The sequence below is a fragment of the Bubalus bubalis genome, chromosome 5 (assembly GCF_019923935.1).
Source record: "Bubalus bubalis isolate 160015118507 breed Murrah chromosome 5, NDDB_SH_1, whole genome shotgun sequence".
In the NCBI taxonomy this organism is placed as follows: domain Eukaryota; kingdom Metazoa; phylum Chordata; class Mammalia; order Artiodactyla; family Bovidae; genus Bubalus; species Bubalus bubalis.
The window spans coordinates 17212138-17238604 of NC_059161.1; the positions used below are offsets into that span (position 1 = coordinate 17212138).

The following is a 26467-nucleotide window of genomic DNA, read 5'->3' on the forward strand; positions in this document are numbered from 1 at the left end:
CTAACGAGGTGATTCAGAACATGAGTTCAAACACTGAAGCAAATTTAAATCCTGGCCTTGCTCTTAATGGATGTATGACGTTTGACAGTTAGTCATTCTGACCCCTAGTTTTTCCATCAGTAAAATGGAGATAATGATAATATTGATCTCATTGGACTGTTTCGAAAGTTTAAAGTGTTCAGAGCGGTGGCTGGAACAGAGTAAGCTTTCAGTAAATGTTAGCTATTGTTAGCTACTATGCTTATCCACCCCCCAACCCCCACCCCCACCAAAGACTACTCACTGTAGAATTACGGTTAAGGAGGCAAGATGTGAGATAATTGCTTGTCAGTGCTTCTCAGTACACAGAATTTCGGATGTTATCTTGGAAAGATAATTAGATGGTCAAAATACATCCTTGGATTGAAACACAGCAGGTGCCCAGATGGAAACTAGGTTGATTAACTCCTGAGCATTCCACACTGGGGTTAAGGGAGGGAGTGATTACTGAGTCTACCCAAGTACACTCTTCCATGTGAGTCTCTATGGCTCTTATGAAACTCTCCAATTGGAGGCTATTTTTACCAGGTGATGATAGAAATTGGGAGTTGGGGATTCAGGAGAACAGCACAGGCGGGGATAAAAAACCATTGATAAAAAGAGCCATTTGCCTCCCTTCTTGTTCCCTCTTTTAGATTCTGGATGAAGCTGCTCTTTCTGGTGTCTGCTGCTGTTTTGTTTCCTGTTCGCAGATTGTCACTGTTGCCAGGTAACTGCAAAGCCTTCTGGGGGGCGGCCTGTGCTTGGCTGCCCGCTGGCTGGGTGACTGGGAGGTAGGTGCAAGGAGGCAGAGGTCAAGGTTGACAGGAATGGAAGCGTCAGTGTCTGTATATATAAACCAGGGCTGCTGAGACAGCCTCTATGCTTATGGAAGAAGGGGAGGCCTGGAAACATGGAGATAACAAGGAAACACTCTCAGCACCTCCTTTTCCCATGCATATTAATCTCTGACACAAATAAAAAGCTAGTAAATATAAAATATTTTGGAAAAGCAATAAACAATATGACTTACTTTTTTCTTTCTCCTTTAAAAAGAAAACAAATGCCCCTGAACTCCAGAAAACGTGTGTGTATGGACATGACTGTTGGTGCCGTAACCACCTCCATCCAAACCACCTCAGTCTTCCTTCTCAGTACTCAAGGTCAGCTGCCGCAGTGGTTCTTACTGTCAGTGTTGAAAGTGAAAAGTGAAAATGTTAGTTGCTCAGTCATCTCTGACTCTTTGCTACTTCATGGACTGTAGCCCGCCAGGCTCCTCTGTCTGTGGGGATTCTCCAGGCAAGAATACTGCAGTGGGTAGCCATTCCCTTCTCCAGGGGCTCTTCCCAGCCCAGGGATTGAACCTGGGTCTCCTGCCTTGCAGGCAGAGTCTTTACCACCTGAGCCTGCAAGGGAAGCCCCAGTGACTCTTATTGTCAGCATTAGGAGGAAGATAAATTGTTTTCCCAGGCTGTGCAGAGGCCCTTGGAAAGCCATCTCTCGGGTGCTTTTTCTCTCACATATTAAGTGCTGATTCTCCTCCTAAATGAATAATAACTTACACTAGAAAAAGAGCAGAAAGTGAAGCTGAGTAGTAGCTGACTGTCCCCAGCGAATTTCACCGTTCATCGGTAAGCTGAGCATATGTGTGAGGGAATAATCCATTTTCACATGGGCAGTGGCTGTGAATGTCAGCTAAAAGAGACCCGGGAGATGATCCAGATGATTCCTTATTTCGGGGATGAGGAGAGAGCAGAGGTTAAGTGCTGATCAAGTTCAGGGATGAGACTCTAGATCAAACCTTTTGCAAAAGAGAGAGAATGTCACCATAACTCTCTGGCTTCCACATCTTTCAGAGTCCCCTATCATTAACCTTCAGCCTTTTTCCCCACAGACTGCTTCTGAAATGATCTCCCCCGCCCTCCAAGGGATGTTACCACCTCTTCATTCTGTTCCTGCCACCTGAATCGACCTGCCATCCATCGCTGAGCAGTTTCCCAGACTCATACTTGGTTTCAAGGTCCTTTGTTAGTTTTCTCCTGGTAAGCGATTGCATCATCTCTCTCTGTCAAGAAATGGTTCACTGACTCCAGCTGAAACAATTTGGTCTTGATTTCTTTATCGATTCCTTCCTTTCCTGAGTCCATATTTTATATTAACTGTTTTTAATGTTTCAAACAGGATCAACTGTCAAAAGGGTGCCCAGAGTACAGCTGGTATGGCTTATGGAGATGAGAGAATCCATTATAGGAGATATTAGATTTTTTTTTTTTTTTAACGGACCACCAAGTCATTGGCCTTGGAGAAAAAATATTTTCATTTAAAACATCTGCAATGCTAAAATATACTTAATTCTATTTTGTTTTAAAATACATGGTTTATTGCATGCATGCATGCTTAGTCACTCAGTCGTGTCCAACTCTTTGCAACCCCATGGACTGTAGCCCACCAGGCTTCGCTGTCGATGAGATTTCCCAGGAGTTGGTTGTCATTTCCTCTTCCAGGGGATCTTCCCAACCCAAGGATTGAACCTGTGTCTCCTGTATTGGTAGGCAGATTCGTTACCACTGAGCCACCTGGGAAGACCACATATGTTTTCTTAAGGCATGTAAAAATAGTACATAGACTACTATTTATTGAGCACTTACTATATGCCAGATCCTAAAGAGGTTGCTTTACATATGTCATGAAGTATTATCAACAATACTATTGGGAGAGTATCATTAACTCCATCTAACACAAGTGGAAACAAAGTCGCAGAGACCTTGTTTAAGGTCCTGCAGAAAGTGGGCTTTTCCTCACTGCAGCCTGTGGGCTTAGGTGGCCTCCATCAGCAAAACAGTTTTGGTTCCGTTCTCATGTGATAGATGTGAATACAGTGTAATGAATTGACGTCCTACAAGCCTGGACAAAGCAACTGTCAGTTACCTGGTGCTGTGTAGCAGCACCCCCAAACTTGGTTACAGGAGCCTGTATTATCTCATAGCTTCTGTGACTCAGGAATCTGGGCACAGTTTAGTTGGGTTCTCTGGCTTGAGTCTCTGCAGACTGTCTTCAGGGCTTCATCTGGACTGTAGTCATCTCCAGGCTGGACTGGGGAAGGATCTGCTTCTGAGCTCACTCAAGTGGTCATTTGGCAGGACTGAGTTCCTCACTGACTGTTGAACTGGCTTCAGTGCTTCTCTAGTTGTGGGCTAGGAATCACCTGTAGTGGGTGGAATCGTGGCTCCCAAAGACATCAGGTCTTAGTCTCTGAAATATGTGTATGTTATCTTAAAATTAAAAAAAAAAAAAATTGGGCTTCCCTGGTGGCTGAGGTGGTAAAGAATCCGTCAGCAATGTGAGAGACCTGGGTTCGATCCCTGGGTCGGGAAGATCCCCTGGAGAAGGGAATGGCAACCCACTGCAGTATTCTTCCCTGAAGAATCCTATGGACAGAGGAGCCTAGCAGGCCACAGTCCATGGGGTGCCAAGAGTCGGACACAACTGAGCACCTAACACTTTGACTTTGACCTTAAAATTTAAAAAAAAATTGTAGTAAAGTACATAATATAAAATTTACCATATGATAAGTTTTTGTGAATGAGATTAAGGCTTTGAAAAATTATTTATTTATTTTTGACTGCCCTGGGTCTTGGTAGCTGAGTGAGGACTTTCTCTAATTGTGGCACATGGGGGCTACTCTCTGTTGCGGTGTGTGGGTCTGTCATTATTGCAGAGCTCAGGCTCTAGGTGCAAGGGCTCAGTAGTTGTGGCACATGGGCTTATCTGCCCTGTGGCATGTGGGATCTTCTCAGCCCAGGGACCAAACCCACGTCCCTTGCATTGGCAGGTGGATTCTTTACCTCTGTACCACCAGAGAAATCCTAGATTAAGATTTTTGAGATGAGGAGATTTTCCTGGGCTCTCTAGGTGGTTCCTTAAAGCCATCAGCAGTATCCTTACGAAAGAGAGGCACAGGGTGACTCGACACAGGAAAGGAGGGGGCAATGTGACCATAGAGCTGTTGATAGGAGTGATGCAGCCACAAGTCAAGGATGCTGGCAGCCACCAGGGCTGGAAGTGCCAAGGAAAGGATTCTCCCCTAGAGCCTCCAGAGGAAGCCACAGCTTTGCTGACACCTTGATTACAGTCAGTGAAACTCGTTTCAGTCTTCCAATCTCCAGAATGGAGCGAATACATTTCTGTTGTTTTAAGCCACCAAGTTTGTGCTCATCTGTTACAGCAGCCATAGGAACTGATATAACCCCTCAGTCTCTTGCCACATGGACCTCTCTGCAGGGCATCTCACAAAATGGTAGTTTGTTTCATCAGAATGAGCAAGCAGGAAGAGCCAGAGAGAGAGCATGAGCAAGATGGAAATCACTTTTGTGGAACCTCATTTCAGAGGTGGCTCCCCTGGTGGCTCCGTTGGTAAAGAACATGCTTGCCAATGCAGGAGACATAGGTTCAATTCCTGGGTTGTGAAGCCTCCCTAGAGAAGCAAATGACAACCAGTTCAACTGTTCTTGTCTGGAAACCTGATGGGCTACAGTCCATGGGGATGCAAGAGGCAGACAGGACTGAGCACACAGGCGCCATTATCATCATCTCAGAGGCACATCCCATCACTTTTGCCCTATTTTATAAATTAGAAGGAAGTCACTGGATTCTGACCCCACTGCAGGGGAGGGGATTACACAAGGGCATGGATACCAGGGGGCAGGCCTCACTGGGCACCATCTTAGAAGCGTCCCACACAGCAACCATAATATTTGATGTGAGATAAGGGGAAACCAGAAAGTATCTCGAATTGCAGACAGGCCCCTGCTGAGGTTTTTCTATCTCTGGCCCTGGAGGGCTTTTGTTGGGAATGACTTTTTTTCCTATAGGATCCATTCTGATTCATTCACTTTGCTGGAAAAGTTCAAGCACATACTCTCTTCCCATCCTTTTTATGTCAACCTGAAATTTCGCATCTTTCATGTAGATTGTCATGATCAAGTGGAAGCTTTATATAAATTCCTAATACCCTAAATAAGCACATGACCTTTATCTTCTCTGAGAGAGGGAAAACAGGAGACACCCGCAGAGAGATTCCATCCAGGGCTGATGTATATGATTTATTTATAACTATTGAAGCGATGTTGTTGCTGGGTTTATACTGAACTGAATAGATGGTTGCATTAAGCTCTGGTCATCTGGAAAGGGACATTCTACAGAACAGCGGAACTGATGGCGCTGCCTTCAGATCTGTCCCTCCCCAAGCCCAGCCCCTGTGCATCGGCTCTGTATTAGGTCCCACTGCTGCCCCAGGGCACTGTTGTCTGTGACTTAGCTTCACATCTCTTACTGGGTTGCAGTACAGCATCCCAGGATTTCTTGGGTGCTTTGCAGACCGACTACATCCAAACCACCTGAGGAATTTGATTAAAATGCATATATCCACACCCAACCCAGTTCTGCTAAATCTATGAAATCTGCTGTGGGACCTAGAAACCTATATTTTAAATAAGCTTCCCAGGTGATTCTTAGGCACAGTAAAGATGAGAATGCTAACATAAACCAGATTCCCTCCTCAAGCGGCTTTCCTAGCTATTTATGAATGCTACCTCTGCTCTACGATATTCATATTTTTTTTCAGTCACCTTTTAAAGTATTTGGAAATTCTTAACCCGTTTATTTCCTAGTAAGTGGTCTTTTACCACTGGTGCTAGGCGTGATCATTTGGAGTGTTATGTATGTAACACTGTAGAGTGTAATGGTGGTGTTTGTATCTTTAGAATGTTTTTTTTTATGGCAAATTGTGTAGGTTTTACTTTTTGGTAATGATATAGATGATGATTACAGCCATGAAATTAAAAGATGCTTACTCCTTGGAAGGAAAGTTATGACCAACCTAGATAGCATATTCAAAAGCAGAGACATTACTTTGCCAACAAAGGTTCATCTAGTCAAGGCTATGGTTTTTCCAGTGGTCATGTATGGATGTGAGAGTTGGACTGTGAAGAAAGCTGAGCACGAAAGAATTAATGCTTTTGAACCGTGGTGTTGGAGAAGACTCTTGAGAGTCCCTTGGACTGCAAGGAGATCCAACCAGTTCATTCTAAAGGAGATCAGTCCTGGGTGTTCACTGGAGGGACTGATGCTAAAGCTGAAACTCCAGTACTTTGGCCACCTCATGTGAAGAGTTGACTCACTGGAAAAGACTCTGATGCTGGGAGGGATTGGGGGCAAGAGGAGAAGGGGACGACAGAGGATGAGATGGCTGGATGGCATCACTGACTCGATGGGCGTGAGTCTCAGTGAACTCCGGGAGTTGGTGATGGACAGGGAGGCCTGGCGTGCTGCAGTTCATGGGATCGCAAAGAGTCGGACATGACTGAGCGACTGATCTGATCTGATCTGATCTGAGCGACTAAACACAGCACAGCACACACAGATTTGGCAGAAATAATGACCAACATAATCAATCAAATGCCTGAAATCTGGGAAATCCTCTCTTTACCCACAGGAAGCCTCTCTGTGGATTTCAGGCATCACTGTGGGAATTGGAGGAGGCATTTGGGGGCAGAAAGGACATTTGTAGGTCACTGCCCATACTTTTGTGTGGGGCAGACCATGGTGATCTGTATCAGTCATCAAGGTGATCAGAATAAATAGCTGAGACACACTTTCAGATGTGTCTCTTGTGAATAAAAAGAGCAGAGCGATAAATAATTGCAAACTAGTGCAATAAAGCTGTATAGAGCCATAAACGTCTTTAATATCAGGACTGGCTCTTGGCAAAATGCAGTGGAGATGAAGCCCCTCCCCCAGGTCCTTTGTCATTGTCAAAGAACCCGCCTCTCCTCCTTTCTTTCCTTTCTCCTTCCTTCTCTCCCTCCCTGTCCCCATCAAATTTGTGCTCGTTTCATTGTTTTTGGAGCTGTGTGTGACCCATGTTATTCCAAAGCATCGGTCTTCAAATCCCGTTGGATTGAAGCATTCTACCACAAAAATTAACTAATGGATACCTTTTCTTAATTTGGAAACAAACAAAAAACCCTTTCTTTTTAAACAATAAAGCAGAGACTTTACTTACAGATAATTATAATATGTCTATTGACATAGATACTTATAATATCTGTGTCATATGATATATGTTAAAACAGTTTGATGTTTTTGAAAGCTTAATTTGTTGTACAATATATTCATTAAGTGTTTTTTCCCTATCTATTTGAACTTCACTACCCATTTGAGATCTTAGGACTCTGTTGGCCTTATGGTAGCCACTAATCACATGGGGCTATTGAGTCCTTAACTCAATAGTTAAGGGCTAGTCTGAACTAAGACATGTTTTCAGCGTAAAATACATACTGAATTTCAACAACTTGGTGTAACAAAAGAGAATGTAAAATGTACAATTAATAATTTTAAAATATTGAGTATGTGTTAAAATTATAACATTTTGGCTATATTAAAATGTATCATGCAAATTAATTTCACCTCTTTCTTTTTACCTTTTTTAATGTGGCCACTGAAAGTGGAAAAAAAAATGAAAGTTGCTCAGTCATGTCCTACTCTTTGAGACCCCGTGGACTATACAGTCCATGGAATTCTCCAGGCCAGAATACTGGAGTGGATAGCTTTTCCCTTCTCCAGGGGATCTTCCCAGCCTAGGGATCAAACCCAGGTCTCCTGCATTGCAGGTGGATTCTTTACCAACTGAGCTATCAGGGAAGCCCAATGTGGCCACTAGAAAATTTAAAATTGTGTATGTGGCTCATATTAGCATGTTAGTGAAGTGAGTGAAGTCGCTCCATGGTGTCTGACTTTGCAACCCCATGGACTGTAGCCACACTTCTCTGTCCATGGGATTTTCCAGGCAAGAGTACTGGAGTGGGTTGCCATTTCCTTCCCCAGAGGATCTTCCCAACCCAGGGATCGAACCTGGGTCTCCCACATTGTAGGCAGATGCTTTACCATCTGAGCCACCAGGGAAATCCCTATTAGTGATTCACATATTTCCATGAACAGCATTGCCTTAGAAAATACTAAGTTCAACTTGCAGTAAGCCCCGATCTTTTATTGACTTGACACTGAGTGATCATAGGCTCTGAGCCTCACAACATCCTCTGAGTGCTGACAATACAAAGTTAAGTATTTGTTTCCTAACTTGGGTATTTAGGTCAATTCCCTCATCTCCTTAGTTAATATTAGTAGATTCTATTACCGAGAGATCATCTTGGTCAAGCCTAATTCTTACAAAACCACACCTTATAATGAGACAACATTAAAATGCTCGAGAAATTATTTGGATCAACTACAAAGTCAGAGAAGGATGTAGGAATACCAAGTTATTGAAAACATGTTTGTGACAAGACCAAGATTCCTTCAATTATTTTCTCTGTGGCTTATAGATGAGCAAATTCTGATCTTTTTAACTGGCAATAACACCTTCCTCTCAGGTGTGATGTCTGGACATCATAAAGCTTTTTCTGCTGCATGTATCATAAACCAGGCATTAAAAACAATAACCATAACTATTAGGATTGAATTCTTCAGCTTCCTGTCAAATCAATACCTATCTATGAATGTAGAGAATCAGTTTATATATGTGGTGGTGGTGTTATTATTTAGTCGATCAGTCATATTTGATTCTTGTGACCCCATGTACTGAAATCCACCAGGCTCCTCTGTCCATGGGATTTCCCAGGCAAGAATACTGGAGTGGGTTGCTATTTCCTTCTCCAGGGAATTTTTCTGATTCAGGGATTGAACCCACATCCCCTGCATTGGTAGGTGGATTCTTTACCACTGAGCCACCTGGGAAGCCCAATTATATTGTGACTGATCTGTTTATTGTTTACCCAAATCTGAAGCCAAAATAAATAATTTGGTATTCAGGCTGTCTTTTGTTCTAGCCATGCCATTAAATAGAATACTATTGGTTTCATGCATCTCTGTTAGTCTGTCAGTGTTGTGACTACATATACTCCTAATGTTATTGGACAGTGTTGCTCTGTCTTCATTACTTTCCTCCTTACCTTGACCCGTGGCTGACCCTTGACATCATCCTTAGCAATATCTGCTTTGCTTCCTTAGTCTTCAAGCTGTCTCCAGCTTCCTGGTGCTTCAGTGTGGCCTCAGCTTAGAGAAATGGGTAAGACTCGCTCCAGTGCATTGTCCCAGTCTTGTCCTGGCCCAGGCTTGCACCTGGACCCAAATCCCAGTCGTAGCCTAACCCCTATGTGCTAGTTGTATCTGTCTTATCCCACCAAAATTCCTTACACGTTTCATACCTGACGTCCTGTGTCAGCTAGCAAGTTTAAACAGTCAGCAAAACCAATGAAAAAAATAGCAGATGGATATTAAAAGGCAGCAGCATAATTCTGCAATCTTCACTGAATCCCCCCAGGTAATTCATTTCCTGGAATATTGAGCATGGTATATAATTTCTTACCCAATGCACTTGGGACTGTCTGAAACACAAGACAAATAATCTTGCCACAAAATTGTGTTGAGATTTAATTAACAGAAAACACTATAAAACACCTGTTATCAGACACTGTGAGGAGTCACTGCCTATAACCACAGCATTTGTATATCTGATCATATTCTGTTGTTAAATCCATTTACCTCACTCACACCTTTGATGTTTAAATCCTTTTTCAGAGCAGACTATTAGAACCACGAGATGCACTTGCTTCTGAGTTTGGGTTTCCTATGTGTCCCATATATTGGGTATTTTAAGTTCCTAGTTTGACCTTTCAACTTGGTTATATTAGGCCGTTGATGGCTTCACTTGGTAATTTCTGGGAAGCCACAGTAACAACTGGCTGTCTAGCCAGGACTCCACCTGAGGTATGTGCTACAGGAAATCATCTTTGGAGTTGCCAGGGTGAGGAAACTGTGGTTCTTTTTGCTATAGCTGCCATCCCACTTTTATCGTCAAAGGCTCTTTTGTTTGTCAGGGATGTCTACTCAAGCAGCTTTTCTTTTTTTCTGTTACAGCACATCCATATTTGTCAATCACACTGTAGCATAATTTCTTCAACTTTGAAGAAATTGGGCTATAAGATAACCTAGGAAATCCTAGGATAAATCCTAGGATAAATCTTATTCCATAAATCTTACTTGCTAGCTCTAACTAACCCCTATGAAACTATCTAACCCCTATGAAATCCCCATCCCCCAGGTTTCTTCAAAGATGGAATCACACTTTTCACACACCTCTGTTAATATCCTGGGAGTATAGTTGAGGAAAACATGCAGGTCAGTCACAGATGTCAGTTCTTTCTTTATTAGTCTTCTGGAGTTATCCTTGTTCATCCCCACTGCTAGTGATCTAGTCTCATCCCTTCTCTGCTCTCAGCCTTGTTCATCCCCACTGCTAGCGATCTAGTCTCATCCCTTTTCTGCTCTCAGCCTTGTTCATCCCCACTGCTAGTGATCTAGTCTCATCCCTTTTCCAACTCGTCTTTCCGATTCACCGTCTCCCTTACGCAATTCATCCTCTGCTTTTCGTGCTTAGTAGTTCAATCATGTCCAGCTCTTTACGACCGTTTGGACTGTAGTCTGCCAGCTCCTCTGTCCCTGGGCTTCTCCAGGCAAGAATATTGCAGTGCGTTGCCATTTCCCTCCTCCACGGGATCTTCCCAACCCAGGGATCAAACTGCATGCCCCGCATTGCAGGCAGATTCTTTATCCACTGAGCCATCGGGCATCCTCTGTACTGCAGCCTATTATTGAGCAATCTGCTTGAGTTGAAAGTGAGGCTCAGAGAGATTAGGTACCAATAACACGGTCCCATAGGCACCAAGTGGCAGAGATAAGAAGTCTATTATACTGGTGTTTTCAAACTGATCTGTAGAACCCTAGAAGTCTAAAGACATTCTCAAGTAGCTTTCAGTAAATTTGTGTTTGCATTTAAGCCACAATCTGTTAACCATGAGCATATGCTAGACCACCTGAGTGACCATCTCACCGCTGAGGACTGGCATGCAGTTTCACTACCTGTGTTTGTGCTCATTGGGAACTTTACTCATTTACTACTTGCTGAGAACAAGTAGTAAACTTTAATTGGGATGGATTTTGGGGAAAAAAGGGCAGATTGAGGATTTTTTTCAGCAGTAATTTCAAGAATCTCGATCTGTACAAAGACTTTCCCATCTTTTCTAGCTCTAAGGTCATGGATCAGCTGTTCCACTGATAGGTTTACCCTCTCTCTTTGGGGTGGGATGGGCCCAGATGCGTGACACAAGGCTTGGGGAATAAGCAGAAGGAAATGACTTTATGGTATCAGGTCAACAAGAAATCAGGATGGAATCCAACTGCCAGTCAGTCAACCACAAGCAACAAATTGGAGAAATTAAAAATACTAGCATGAAGTCAAATCTCTTAGATGAAGGATTACTGGGTTAGCACCTGTCTAAGATCTCCAGAGGCTACAAATATCTCTGAGTGGGTGTGAAGGAACTGCCAGCTTGCCAAAGGATTAGTGCCTGTGATTGGAAATGAACGGACAATTAAAGATCCTTGAGAATTTTTCAAAGCAAGTCATGGGTGAGGACGGGAAGAGAGAATGCGGGACAGAGATTCTGCAGAAGACCTGCCCTGGTGGATTTTCCTGCAGCAGAGAGAAGTGAAGGTTTCTCTAACCCCTCTGTCTTTCAGTGCAATGCAGTAATTTTCAAATGTGGGTCAGGGGATGGGTCACATCAGACTTGCTTATAGTGCTGGTTAAAAATACAGTTTTCTGGGACTGAATCAAAGTCTCAGAATTTCACGGAATGGGACTGGTTAGTTGTAGCATTCCAGAAAGTTTTAAAGCATGTTAAAACCCTGCTTAAGAAGGATAACCCGTTAACGCTCTACCCATTAGCCTGATTGATTTTCTTATGGACAGCAAGAGTGACGTGGGTTCTATCATGAGTCAGGGTTGAAGATAGTGGAGGACTGCTCACGTTAAGAAAAAGACGCTAAAAGAAAGGGTGGGGAACTATTTCAATCTCTTGGGCTTGCCCATTTTTTCCCTACTTCTAAGGCCTTTGCAGACGGTCCTCCCTGTCTTTTCCAAACCTGACCCTTATATCCTGTTGGCTTTGCTTTCAAGCTCAGGAAACTTTTTTCTCCTTCAGCCCTTTTTGGGTGTGTTTGGATTTTGCCTAAACGCGGTCTGCCATACCTGCCCTATGTTATTTTTAGGGTCTCCTTTGCCTACGTGCCCTGAGGAAGTGAGATACTCCGTAAATTCTTTCTTCTGATGAATATTTGATTGGCAGCCTTAAAATTTTTCTTTGTGTTTAAATTATAAACTCACTGCAAGCACAAGGCACCTTTCACCGTCTTTTAAACTCCATGTCAATATGTGTTCTTGTAAAGCTATAATTACCTATTATTTCATAGCTTTCCAAATTAATATTCATTAAACAAAAGCTGAAAATAGTGTTAAATCTATATAAAATTTTTGATGTGCAAAATTTGCTTATCAGTATGTTAATGTTATTTTATCAGAGTTTGACTTCTGTGGTAAGGAAGGACATTATATTTCTTAAGAATGCTGCTTTTTGAAGCCATTCATATTATAGACTAATGCACATTTTCACAGAATAATGAATTATTATGTGACTGAGGGAGTTAACGAAATGTAAATGAGAAACAATTTCGCTGTACTGTCTTTGGAGACACAATGTGATTTTTAAATAAAAATGGAAGCTTCCCACTTTTGCCGGTAATCAGAATTAACATAACAAGTGAAAGGGAGAGACCGGACAGAGGTGGAAGCAGAGCTGCCTTCTGATGTGGAAGAAATCTGTCAGGACCTCACCCACCCAGACCACTTTCCTTCCTCTCAAGGTATTCTGGGGTGAAGAGAGATGAAGTTATGACAAGCCAACATCTTTATCATCTGTGCAGACATAAACGCCCAAGGGAAAGAAAGTCTCCCATACAATTAGCCATTCCATGTGAAATTTTTTATCCTGGTAATACCTGAACCTTGACCTGAAAAAATCATGCAGCAAGCCTTGTAAAAGAGGCCACAGTGGCTTGTCTCATTCCATTCCCACTTGCCAGAGACAACCATCTTTCAGTGACTCTGTTTTTAGTGTTTTTAATAGTTACCTTTCTGTTTCTACATAATATACTGGCCCTGCTAATTTGTGATTGGTTATTTTAGGATACATCTATTGAGTACCCCCTATTAAGAAGGAATATTATACTGTTCTCTTCCTCTTCTAATTTTAATGCAATTATTGTTAGTTCTTTTGTTGGTTTGCTTTGTTGAATCTTCAGAAAGATAATCCTTACATCTTTCCTGGTTCAGACAACTTTAGACACTATTTCCTGATACCCTGCCATATTAGATGAGGATTTTGGCACATCTACCCTTCTGCTTTTTCTTCCTCTTCTTTAGCTTTGTTAAGTTTCAGTGTTTGGATTTCACTGATACTCTTTGTATTGACCAGTGTTAACCCTTACATGAAACTTCTTTTACCTGTGCTTGCTAGGGTGAGTCTCTATTCTTCAGGATCTAAAGAGTTCAGATGGAAATGCTTTGGATCGTATTAATATTATGTATATAATTAAATATATTGTCTTATGTACTTTGGAGTTATCCAGAGCATTTCCCCATATCTTTATATTATAAATTATCATCCTTCATGACTGAAGACTATTCTAATATATTAGAAACGCACTGAAGCCTTGACTTTGGTGTTTAGCCAAACATGCTATTCACCTTTGGTTCAGGTTTATTCTCCGAAGCCCTGATATGTGTATGTCTGTATCAGTATCATTTCTGATGTCTGTGAGCTTGAGTGTGAGTAGTGATTGTGCAATCACTTATTTACCATCATAAAATATCAGCATAACAGAATCTGTAAAATGAACACATCATATTATTCAGATTTCTTATTAATGTTGAAATACCGAGATATTAAAACATTCAAATAAAGGTAATTTTTAGTTTAGATGTAACTTGGAGTAAAAAATGTTTTTATGCATTTTACTCACTTAAATCTCTCAGTCAAACTAAGTGTAAGCATATATTTTTGCAAGAGTAAAATTCTGGAAAAACTAACATGACTGTGAGAACTATAATTTTATATATAAAAACACTCCTAAGGAATTTCAAATAGTGAAAGAATGTCAGTGTTATAATAATGGGATATATTAGCTGAATTCCTTTAGAGAAAACTATATGCCTTCAGAAGCTACAAGTACTTATAAAATTTTTTTTTATAAAATTAAATAAATTAAAATACAAAGTGGAGAAATATAGAATATATGTCAGAATTCCCATTTTTATAGGATTATTTGGTATTCTAAGATTAGTACTATTCAACAAAATAGCCTGTATTTAGCTTTTTAATATATATTTTTATTGGAGGATAATTGCTTTACAATGCTGTTCTGGCCTCCACTGTTTAGCATTGAGTTTTTAGTTGTTTAATTCCATTTAGGTCATGAGTTTCTCAAGTAAAGGTTCTATTTGGAAATTGCTCACATTTTATGAGGATGAATAAAAAGCAGAATGTCAATTTTATTGCCTTGAAATGTCAGAAAGAGAAAAACTTCAAATCATAAAAAACAGAATTCATCATAAACGATCTTCAATCCAATACTTATAATCTACTGTTCTACATACTCTCTCTATATTAACTCACATAATTCTCTCACTGATCCTGTGAAGTATGGGTATTATTAGCCCATTCTACAGATGAAGAAACTAAAGCTCTGAGAGATTAACTCATTTATCCAGGGTCACACAGCTAGGAAGTGGTAAAGCAGAACTCAGGCACTTTGACTTGAATTCATCCTCTTAACCAAAGTGTCATTTCTTAAATGAGAGATACCTGGAAATTGCTTAGATGGGGTTTCTGGCACATAGTAATCATCCCATAAAAGTTAACTCTTACCATCAGTTGCTGGGCTGGGATGGGAAATACTGGAGCAAGAGAGAGGGAAGAGCCAATGGGATATTCATCTTTTACTGTCTCAACCTCTAGAAGAAGGTACCTGGTCCCAGGGATCCAAGAAGCCAGCTTCAGCCAGGAGGGTCCAAGATAATGAACTCCTGTATTAGAAGACTCAGGCCTGGCTGTAGGGCCCCTGGAGTTCAAGGACCTGCTGCAATGCACAGGCTGTTGTGGCTGGGCTCCTTCCCCAGATTTCTTCTCACTTTGTAAGGATGACCATGCAGATGGCTGCAAGAGTTTCTTTAACATTGAGTGCATTACTTTCTGGCTTTGCTGGGAAGGATTGCAGCTGAATGGAAATTTCAATGGAGGAGCACCTTAGCATTGGCCTTGGGGGTTGTCATAGACTTTGCTCTACCCCTAGGTGAAGATAGGGTTACTTCTGGTGAATACTGGTAAGCATTCTGCAGAGAAAGCTTTAAAATACAAAGCTATTTTCTTTAAAACAAAGGTTTAGAAACCTAAGGGTTTTTCTAGGATTGGCATTGAATGTACAGGCACAAATGAAATTCTTTCCTAAGGGCAATCCGTGCCAGCTTACTGCAATTAACAAAGAAGTACAAACTGCAAGCTACAGAGAAGCCACTGAGTAGGAGTACCAGGCCCAGATGTTAAAGATTCAGAGAAAAGTCAAGCAGTGCTAATAGCAGTTGTGGAAGCAGAGACAGCTATTTTACTTGTGCCTGCTGCTGCTGCTAAGTCACTTCAGTCGTGTCCGACTCTGTGTGATCCTAGGGACAGCATCCCACCAGGCTCCTCTGTCCACAGGATTCTTTAGGCAAGAATACTGGATTGGGTTGCCATTTCCTTCTCCTTACTTGTGCCTAAGTGTTCACAATTTATTAACTAGTTTCTCTGTTGTGCAACCTTTAAAAGGTGTGCAAATCTTAGTTATTCATGAATTGTTAACATTAACGTTCTATTAGTTTAGTGGGGTTGTGCGTTGTTTATTTTTCAAGCTCAGTTAATGTGTCTTTCTTTTGGCTGGGCCTAAGGAAAGCCTGGCTGATTGAGTCACATGATCTCAACCTTGGGCATCACTGTGTAGCCGAGGCTACCAGAGTTCTAGACAGACAGACTAGTTGAAAATACACTACTTCTAGAATCCCAAGAATGCCAGCCATACAAGCTCAACCCTACAACATGGTGCTGTGTATCAGCAAGTTCATTTTTTTGTCCTTCTCCTGACTCCTAGGGTTCAGTGGGTCCCACAGCTACCCTGGCCCTTTTTACTGCTCCTCCTCATTTGAGGGGCTCTTGGATCCCAGACCTAGCATTCATCTGCATTCATATCACCATGTCCCCTCTTGTGTGTTCTTTCTCGGGACTCTGCCGGATGACTAGCTTATTTTGCTAGGTTTGAAGATGTGGGAAGATTTAGATGTTCTTCTTGGTCTAAGAAGTGTACAAAGAAGTGTTAAGACACATCTAGTCTGAGTCCAGAGAAGTTAGCAACAGCCCTGTAGGGGAGTGTAGTGAGCATCTGTTATGTTTTGGGTCTGTTTTAGTCATTAACTTCGAGACATATTTCTATAATACTTTTATTATTTTTTAAGATTTTTTTTTGAGGTGGACCATTTCAAAAGTCTTTATTGAATTTGTTATACTATTGCTTCTATTTTGTTTTGGGTTTTGGGCTGCAAGGCATATGGGATCTTAGCATCTTCACCAGGGATTGAACCTGCGCCCCCTGCACTGAAGGGTGAAGCCTCACCACTGGGCCACGGAGGAAGTCCTCTATAATACTTTAAAAATTTAGAATTGTCAGTAGTTCTGAATATACAATGCAAAATTAATCTGAAATTGCATTATATAAAGGAATAATTTACATACATTTTAAAATTGCTCTCATGATATATTGGGTTGCATTACTATTGTGGCTGGCAGCCTCCAACATGGCCCCCAAGGATCCCAGCCTCATGGTTTCCAGGAGACTTTGTGTCATCTCCTCTCATGATGAGGGACAGTCTGGGGGACCAGAAGAATCCAGCATAGTAGTGGTATGTCACTTTTGACATTGGTAATAAAAGCTCACAGTTTCTGCCTTGGGCACTCTTACTCCTTTGCTCATATTCTCTCTTTCTGTCTCTGTCCCTCTTGCTCTCAGTCTCTCTTGAATCACTACTTTGGGGGAAGTCAGCTTCCTTGTCAGGAAGAAACTCAGGCAGCCAATGGAACCAAGCCCATGCAGTGAGAAACTGAGGCCTGAGGACCAACAACTGGACTGTGAATTTGTAGGAACCTAAGTCAGAACCATCCGCACTCCTGGATTCCTGAACCTCATGAAACCATGATGTGAAATCATACATATTGATTAAGTTTTGGAGCATGTAATTGGTTAAATTGTTCGCCCGAAATCATGCCCACTCAGAACCTCAGAATGTGACCTTATTTGAAAATAGACCCTTTGCAAATGTTATTAGTTAAGATGAGGTCATACCACAGTAGGATGAGTCATTAAGCCAGTGACTGGTGTCTTTATAAGCAGAGGAGAGGACATACAGAGATGCAAGCAAGAAGGCTGTGTGATGATGGAGGCAGTGTAGTCATTCTGTTGGATACTGAGTTTCTGAGCGGGGTTGGCAGGGTAGTGAGAATGATGCTGAAAAGTCAGGGTTAGTGCACCTCTGCAGAGAAGGCAATGGCACCCCACTCCAGTACTCTTGCCTGGAAAATCCCATGGACGGAGGAGCCTGGTGGGCTGCAGTCCATGGGGTCACGAAGAGTCAGACATGACTGAGTGGCTTCACTTTCACTTTTCACTTTCATGCATTGGAGAAGGAAATGGCAACCCACTCCAGTATTCTTGCCTGGAGAATCCCAGGGACAGAGGAGCCTAGTGGGCTGCCGTCTATGGGGTCGCACAGAATCGGACACGACTGCCGTGACTTAGCATGCTATATATATGGAGAAGGCAATGGCACCCCACTCCAGTACTCTTGCCTGGAAAATCCCATGGATGGAGGAGCCTGGTGGGCTGCAGTCCATGGGGTCGCTAAGAGTTGGACACGACTGAGCGACTTCACTTTCACTTTTCACTTTCTTGCATTGGAGAAGGAAATGGCAACCCACTCCAGTGTTCTTGCCTGGAGAATCCCAGGGACGGGGGAGCCTGGTGGGCTGCCGTCTATGGGGTCGCACAGAGTCAGACACGACTGAAGCGACTTAACAGCAGCAGTGTACCTCTGAGAGCCCCGAATGACCAGTTGAAGAACTTTGAATTTATTTAGTAGCTAGTGGGATATCAGTGGATGATTTTTGAGCAGAGAAATGAGACATTATCCTTTCCATGGATAGTTTCATTTTAAGAGAAAACCTAATGCTTTAAAAAGATTTATACTCTTACATAATAGGAATTTAAGGTCATAGAGCAGGTTAGTGAAGATATTTGTGAAAGAGCTTTCAACAGTCTCAAATTACACTATGTAGGTCCACTGCTTTCTTATGACTAGTCATTTTCCTATAATAATCTGAGGTTAAATTCAGTCACTTTTCAAAAACCCATTTGCAACTTTTGGGATGCTGAAATAGAAATTATAAAGGCTCAAAGGGAGAAAAAGGAAAGAAAAAGAAAGTGAAAAAAGACTTTTTTCCTCTTCAAATCTCCTTTATCTTTTGGAAAAAATTTAAAATGCTGAATAAAGTATTAAAGATAAAATTTTTATAACAATTGTAAAACTATCAGATGATTTAAAAGAGAAACATCTGAGGAAGCAGAAATTGTATGAATAGCACAGAAACTAAGACCAATTATGCCTACTCTGATTGGAGCCTAGGGTAAGTGGAATAAATTAGATTGGAAAGAATGGGGGGGTGGGTATGGTCAAATTAGACAGGGAGATTAGAGGAAAAAGACAATTTTGTGAGCAATCCAGTTAGAGCATGTAGCATATTTTATATCCTTTGCTATTAACAGCAGTAGCTGTAAATTATAGAAACATATTGCATTAATATTGATTTCCTGCTTTACATTTTTTCCTCTTTCCCCAATCTGTATAAATGCAAAGGAGCCTTTTCCTTTGGATTTGAGAATATCCAGAAGCTTTATATTTCTGGCTTCAAGGTATCCTATTTCTCCTACATCCACCTCAATTTTCTTCTTTTTGGTATCACTTATAAAAGTACATTTCCTTTTAATAAATAAATTATTAGAAAGGATCTAATTTTTAATTCTTTTGTCAGAGGAAAGTTTCTCTGGTTTTGATTTCTGTGATAGAGGAAAAATGACCATAAGTGCTAATACTCTCTTTGCAGGAGGAAGGCTGCTCAGTGCTGTTCAGCTCCTGTCCTTGGGTGGAGAGGGCAGGAAAGGAAGCAGACAGAGAGAACAAAGGGCTGGGAATAATAATGAGACACTGGGACTGGTGGGAAATGAGGAGCTGCTGAGACACGGGAGACCTGGGTTGGAGGCCCATGTGGGGACATTGTAGTCACTGCTGGAGGCAGTTGGAGTGGGAAAGAATGATTTTTAAAAGTAATTTTAAGACAGTTTTGATTTGGGATAAGAGCTGTCAAACCTACCTCTGAATCTCTTGCATTTTCCCATAACAACCTCTTGTTTTCATCTGATGCTCTTACAGTCAGATTTGTGAATGTGCCTGTGTCTTTCTAATTTGTCAATGGATTGGTCTCATTTCTCACCTGGATTCAGGTGAGCGGAGAGTTCCTTAAGATGGCCTAGTTTTATTTGGGTCACTTTATTTTGATAAGTACACATACTATGGCAATTAAAACTGTAGAAAGACTTTCTGTAAAAGAGAGTTGTGATATTAGGTATCGAACCATGTTTTTATTCTTTAGTTCCTCTCCTATTGTTCTGGGGTTCTGGATTCTGTGTTATTGAACATGTACTCATGAGCTCATCCTCTCAGCTGTCTCCACTGATTTTCTCCTTTCTGAGCAGTTTAGGTGATGTCTCCAGCCACTGAGGTATTATGGCCACCATCATGCCAAGGATGTCTGCTCAAGGCTCTGTTGCTGATATCCAACCAAGGTGTGGCTGACTTGGAAAATGTTGCTAATATTAAGTGAAGGCTTTGCCCCTATTCCCTTATGAAGATGTCTGTGATGTCTCTGAAGGGACCATGGTGCTGCCTGTCCTTGGTATCTCCAGCCTTTCCCATTCCAGATGCAGTTGCTGGTTGTCCACTGCACCAGCTGTTGAATCTGTTCTGTTCCGTTTAGGTTTTTACCCTAGTCCCCGCTCTCTAGAACTCAGATATGAGATCATGATTGTAGGAGAACCTGAGAACCCTGAGAAACAGAACCCTGGCCAGCCTCAAAAATGCTCCTTCAACACTGCTCTGTCCTGGGGTCAACTCTGCCTAAGCTTAGGACATATTCTGTCCCCCGCGGTGCTTTAGCCCCTCATGTGAAGCTTGTCACAGCTCTGGTCATGCTTAGACTTGTCTAAATCTCAGTATGCAGTTTAGTCCCTCATCCCAGCTTCATGGATGACAGTTTTCACAGTTTCTCTTCTCTCATTTGATGAAATGTTAATGAATATACTGTTAGGATAATAGGTTTCTGTCTCATCACTGATAAGATTTCCAGTTTTGAGACAGAGATGGTTTGTCTCTGTTATTTAAATTTCCACTTCTGTATTTATTTATTTGTTCATTCAACATATATTTAATTAGCAATTACTATACATCTAGGAATTGAGGACCTACCAGCGATCAAGACAGACAACATTTCTCCCTTCCTGGAACTTTCTTTCTCATGCGGGAAGCAGACAATAAAGAAGTCAAGCAGCAATGTAATTTGAGATCCTGGTAAGTTCTCAGAGGAAAATACAACAGAAGAGGAACTCAAGAGTAACAGTGGGAGGGACTTCCCTGGTGGCCCAGTGGTTGAGAATCTGCCTTGCAATGCAGGGGATGTGGGTTTGATCCCTGATCCGGGAACTAAGATACCACATGTCACTGTGTGAGAACTGCTGAGCCTTGAGTGCTCCTGGATGGAGCACATGTGTTGAAACTAAGAACTAACACAGCCAAATAAATAACTAAATAAAATCAGAAAAAGAGTAACAGTGGGTTGGGGGGCACTGTTTGAGTTTGGGTGGTCCATCAGGGCAGATCTCTCTCTCAGAGCTGCTGAAACATGAGACTTTTAGTCCTTTTAATGGCTAAACACCCTTAATCTGGGGTATTGTCAGTGAAATGAGCTGGAGAGCTGATTTTGTCTGTGTGTTGAGGTCAGAGTCATCATTTTATTTCACCAATTTCAGTTCAAGTCATTGGCAGATAAAAGGAAGGAGATGCCTGTTGGTTGGTTCTAGGAGGAAAGATGAGCCCAATTCTTTTCCATAGGGAAGTTATTGATGTTTCCAGTAGCCTCTTCTACATCCACCTATTCTCTCCCCAAACAGCCTCAACTTTCTCCTTCAGTTGAGGCTGAATTTGAGCACAGTTTTCACTTTCTTATAACAGAACATCATGTGGCCTTCATCTAACTATGTAGACACAACTAAATATATTTCTTCAAATAAAAAAAATGCACTGGGCCTTTTCTCGGTGCTTGTATCATCTCCCTAATTCTGTGCAGATGAGTGTCCTGGCCAGAAAGCTAGTTATCGTAAAGTGAGCTACCCAGAGTGACTGAATAACAACAATAATGAACGTTGAGGCAGTCCAAGCACGGGTTGCAGGAGAATTTCCAGTCACAGGGCATTTCAGAAAGGAGGGAGTTTATCAAGAACAAACAGCAGAGATAAAGTGGGCCCTGCGAGCCCAGTGGGCGGACAACTCCTGAGAGTTGAGCATTTTTGTGAGTTAATAGCCAATTTTTATAGCCTCAAGACAAAGAAAATTCCTGCTGGAAGATTGGCGTTAGGGGATTGGTCGAGGTGCTCTAGGGTGTTTACTGAGTGGGCATCTTTGCTTAATCAGGAGTCAGGAAGCTTGTTAATCCAGGGGCTTTTGGCAACGGTTATAAAGGTGCAGGATATAAAATCAACACACAGAAATCCCTTGCATTCCTATACACTAATAATGAGAAAATAGAAAGAGAAATTAAGGAAACAATTCCATTCACCATTGCAACGAAAAGAATAAAATACTTAGGAATATATCTACCTAAAGAAACTAAAGACCTATATATAGAAAACTATAAAACACTGGTTAAAGAAATCAAAGAGGACACTAATAGATAGAGAAATATACCATGTTCACGGATTGGAAGAATCAATATAGTGAAAATGAGTATACTACCCAAAGCAATCTATGGATTCAATGCAATCCCTATCAAGCTACCAACGGTATTCTTCACAGAGCTAGAACAAATAATTTCACAATTTGTATGGAAATACAAAAAACCTTGAATAGCCAAAGCTATCTTGAGAAAGAAGAATGGAACTGGAGGAATCAACCTGCCTGACTTCAGGCTCTACTACAAAGCCACAGTCATCAAGACAGTATGGTACTGGCACAAAGACAGAAATATAGATCAATGGAACAAAATAGAAAGCCCAGAGATAGATCCATGCACATATGGACACCTTATCTTTGACAAAGGAGGCAAGAATATACAATGGATTAAAGACAATCTCTTTAACAAGTGGTGCTGGGAAAACTGGTCAACCACTTGTAAAAGAATGAAACTAGAGCACTTTCTAACACCATACACAAAAATAAACTCAAAATGGATTAAAGATCTAAACATAAGACCAGAAACTATAAAACTCCTAGAGGAGAACATAGGCAAAACACTCTCCGACATACATCACAGCAGGATCCTCTATGACCCACCTCCCAGAATATTGGAAATAAAAGCAAAAATAAACAAATGGGACCTAATTAAACTTAAAAGCTTCTGCACAACAAAAGAAACTATAAGCAAGGTGAAAAGACAGTCTTCAGAATGGGAGAAAATAATAGCAAATGAAGCAACTGACAAACAACTAATCTTAAAAATAACAAGCAACTCCTACAGCTCAATTCCAGAAAAATAAATGACCCAATCAAAAAATGGGCCAAAGAACTAAATAGACATTTCTCCAAAGAAGACATACAGATGGCTAACAAACACATGAAAAGATGCTCAACATCACTCATTATCAGAGAAATGCAAATCAAAACCACTATGAGGTACCATTTCACACCAGTCAGAATGGCTGCGATCCAAAAGTCTACAAACAATAAATGCTGGAGAGGGTGTGGAGAAAAGGGAACCCTCTTACACTGTTGGTGGGAACGCAAACTAGTACAGCCACTATGGAGAACAGTGTGGAGATTCCTTAAAACACTGGAAATAGAACTGCCTTATGATCCAGCAATCCCACTGCTGGGCATACACACTGAGGAAACCAGAATTGAAAGAGACACATGTACCCCAATGTTCATTGCAGCACTGTTTATAATAGCCAGGACATGAAAGCAACCTAGATGTCCATCAGCAGATGAATGGATAAGAAAGCTGTGGTACATATACACAATGGAGTATTACTCAGCCATTAAAAAGAATACATTTGAATCAGTTCTAATGAGGTGGATGAAACTGGAGCCTATTATACAGAGTGAAGTGAGCCAGAAAGAAAAACACCAAATACAGTATACTAACGCATATATATGGAATTAAGAAAGATGGTAACAATAACCCTGTATATGAGACAGCAAAAGAGGCACTGATGTATGGAACAGTCTTTTGGACTCTGTGGGAGAGGGAGAGGGTGGGATGATTTGGGAGAATGGCATTGAAATATGTATAATATCATATATGAAACGAGTCGCCAGTCCAAGTTCGATGCACGATACTGGATTCTCGGGGCTGGTGTACTGGGACGACCCAGAAGGATGGAATGGGGAGGGAGGAGGGAGGAGGGTTCAGGATGGGGAACACATGTATACCTGTGGCAGATTCATTTTGATATATGGCAAAACCAATACAATATTGTAAAGTTAAATAAAATTAAATTTAAAAAAAACTAAAAAAATAACAAAAAAGAAAGGGGCTCAGTCAGCTTCGGAGGTGACCTTGGTTCTGGGCTCCGCTTCTGCACTCTTGGTGCAAGGCCTCGCGCCTGTGGCTTTGGGGCAGGACTCAACAATGAATACATTCTGACTATTATTATTCTATTTCACTGTGGTAGACCCTAATATTGCCAGCCCATAGCCACTCCTGTCTTCCATGCAAAGAAAATCATGAATCTGTATGGCTCTCAGTCAACCAAGGGACTTGGCAAGTTGTCCCTCTCCCCATCCCTGGAAGATAGTTCATGTCTGTTCTCTGCCACAGGCTTTCAAATGTGGTCCCAGGCTGAGCAGCATCAGCATCATTTGGGAACTTACTATAAATGCAGAATTTCAGGCCCCACCACAGATGTATTGAATCAAAAGCTTAGGGTAGAGCCCAGCAGTCTGTTTTAACAAATCCTCTGAATGACTCCCATCTGGGCTAAAGCTTGAAAACCATTGATCTAAAGCAATTGTGTTAATCTTACTCCTCTTTCCAATCACTAGGTTGAGCATGGACATTTGACTCAATCTTGATCTCTAGGGCTAGAAATGAGATGGGGAGGGGAAGAGTACTAAAGTTTGCTTTACCAGTGTAAAAAGGTGCATGGGATTAACTGTCTTCCTTTTTATTTTATTTTTTTGACTGTTCCCTGTAGCATTTTAATTCCCTGTGCGTGCGTGTTCAGTCGCTTCAGTCGTGTCCGACTCTGTGCGACCCTATGGACTACAGCCTGCCAGGCTCCTCTGTCCATGGGATTCTCCAGGCAAGAATACTGGAGTGGGTTGTCATGCCCTTCTCCAGGGGATCTTTCCGACCCAGGGATCGAACCTGCATCTCTTAGCGTCTACCTGCATTGGCAGGCGGGTTCTTTACCACTATCGCCACCTGAGAAGCCCCTGACCAGGGATCAAACCCATACCCTCTGCAGTGGAAGCAGAGTCTTAACCACTGGACTTTCGGGGAAGTCACAATAATGGCCTTCTTTGAAGGAAGCTGCTGGTCGTGTGTGAGACACCTGGTCCTACTCCTGCCACTTTGAGACTGTGGGGAAGATGTTTTCTAAGAGAGGCGGAGCAGAAGGATAGAAAGCACTGGGATCTTTGTTGGTGCTCCTCAAGTGCTGCATTAGCCAACCTCCAGACGTCCTTTTATGTGCTGTACTAAAATTATTGATATTTAAGTCATTTTCAGTTGGGTTTTTTCATTTATAGCTGAAAGAAAACTCACTGATATTCCCACATAACGGTTGTCTCTTATGTAAACCAGTGCTCTTTAAATGTAGAAAGATTATGGTGCGCTGAAAATGTGAGCTTTAATCGCAGAAATTATTATTTTAGTTGTCTCTAAACCTATTTATATTTGTTTAGTTTTGTTGGTGGTGGAGCGGCAAAGCATATGCTGTTTTTTTTTCCCCCTTGCTTCTGAATGGTCCAAGAAGATGCCAAACACCTGGATGAAAAAACACTCAATTTCTCATATGTGTGAAATGATCAGGATGTTTGGCTTCTGAAAATGAAACATCTGGAGCAAGAAGCAATGTTTTCACTTTTCAGCAATATTTTGGTATTATGTGGAAACTGTTACTAAGCAAAACCAGAAATAAAGAATTTACACAAGAAGTGGGACCACCCAAGAGCAACCCTGGCAAGCTGTCCTGCCCATACAGCAGTTCATTCATTCATTTAAAATCATTCAAAAGAACTGAACATATGACACGGGCAGAGCATTGTGTGATAGAGATGTAGTGAGGTCATGTGTTAAGAATGAAGTCGGGGACTTAAACACAGTCTTTTTATTCCAGGAACATTCAGTTAAGTGGTGAGCAACTGGTATCATAAAGTACGTAAGCAGTGACATGGCAGAGATTGGTAAGACGTTCGTGGGGGTATGGAGAAGGGAACTGCCATTCATCCGTTTATTAAACATATCCACTGCGTGTTTGATGACACTAGATGCCGTTTCAGTTTTGCGGTGCAGTGATAAGCATGACAAGATATGTCCCCAACGTTCATGAAGTTATCGGTCTAATGGGAAAGACGTGACTGTATAAACACACAAGTAAATACACAATTATAAATTCAGATAAAGTGATAAAAGAGAAAGACTGCGTTATCAGAGAGAGAGAGTAAATGGGGTGATGTAAGTTATATACTTGGGGGAGGGTCAGGAAAGGACTGTCTGAGGATATGACATTTAAACTGAGACCTGAAGGGTGAGTGGGAGAGAGCATGATTAAGTTTGGGAAGATGAGGGGGAGAAAAGGTTAGAAAAATCATCTTACAGGAAGTGGCACTAAAGCTGAGTCTCAGAAGTTCAAATTGGTGTGGTAGAAAATGTCTCTACTTGTTCATATAAAGAAGATTGTAAGGAATATACCCAAAATACTAACAAGATGTTGTCTGTGCACGATGGGATTATATATACTTTTAGTTTTCTTGTTCTAGTTTCTTTATTAACTATATTTTCCATGTGCTTTTTTTTCTAAAACAATAAGACATTACTTTAAAAAAGTAAGGACAACACTGTGAAGCAACTATACCACAATAAAA

At 41.5% G+C, this 26467-nt stretch overlaps 1 long non-coding RNA gene across 1 annotated transcript; it reads left to right on the forward strand.

Annotated features, from left to right (window-relative positions):
* Positions 1-489: 489 nt before the first annotated feature.
* On the forward strand, positions 490-24691 carry LOC112585055. The gene is made up of 4 exons (XR_006551062.2): positions 490-748; positions 1913-2060; positions 20618-20734; positions 24574-24691. It is a non-coding gene; the product is annotated as an uncharacterized LOC112585055 (long non-coding RNA).
* Positions 24692-26467: the final 1776 nt, after the last annotated feature.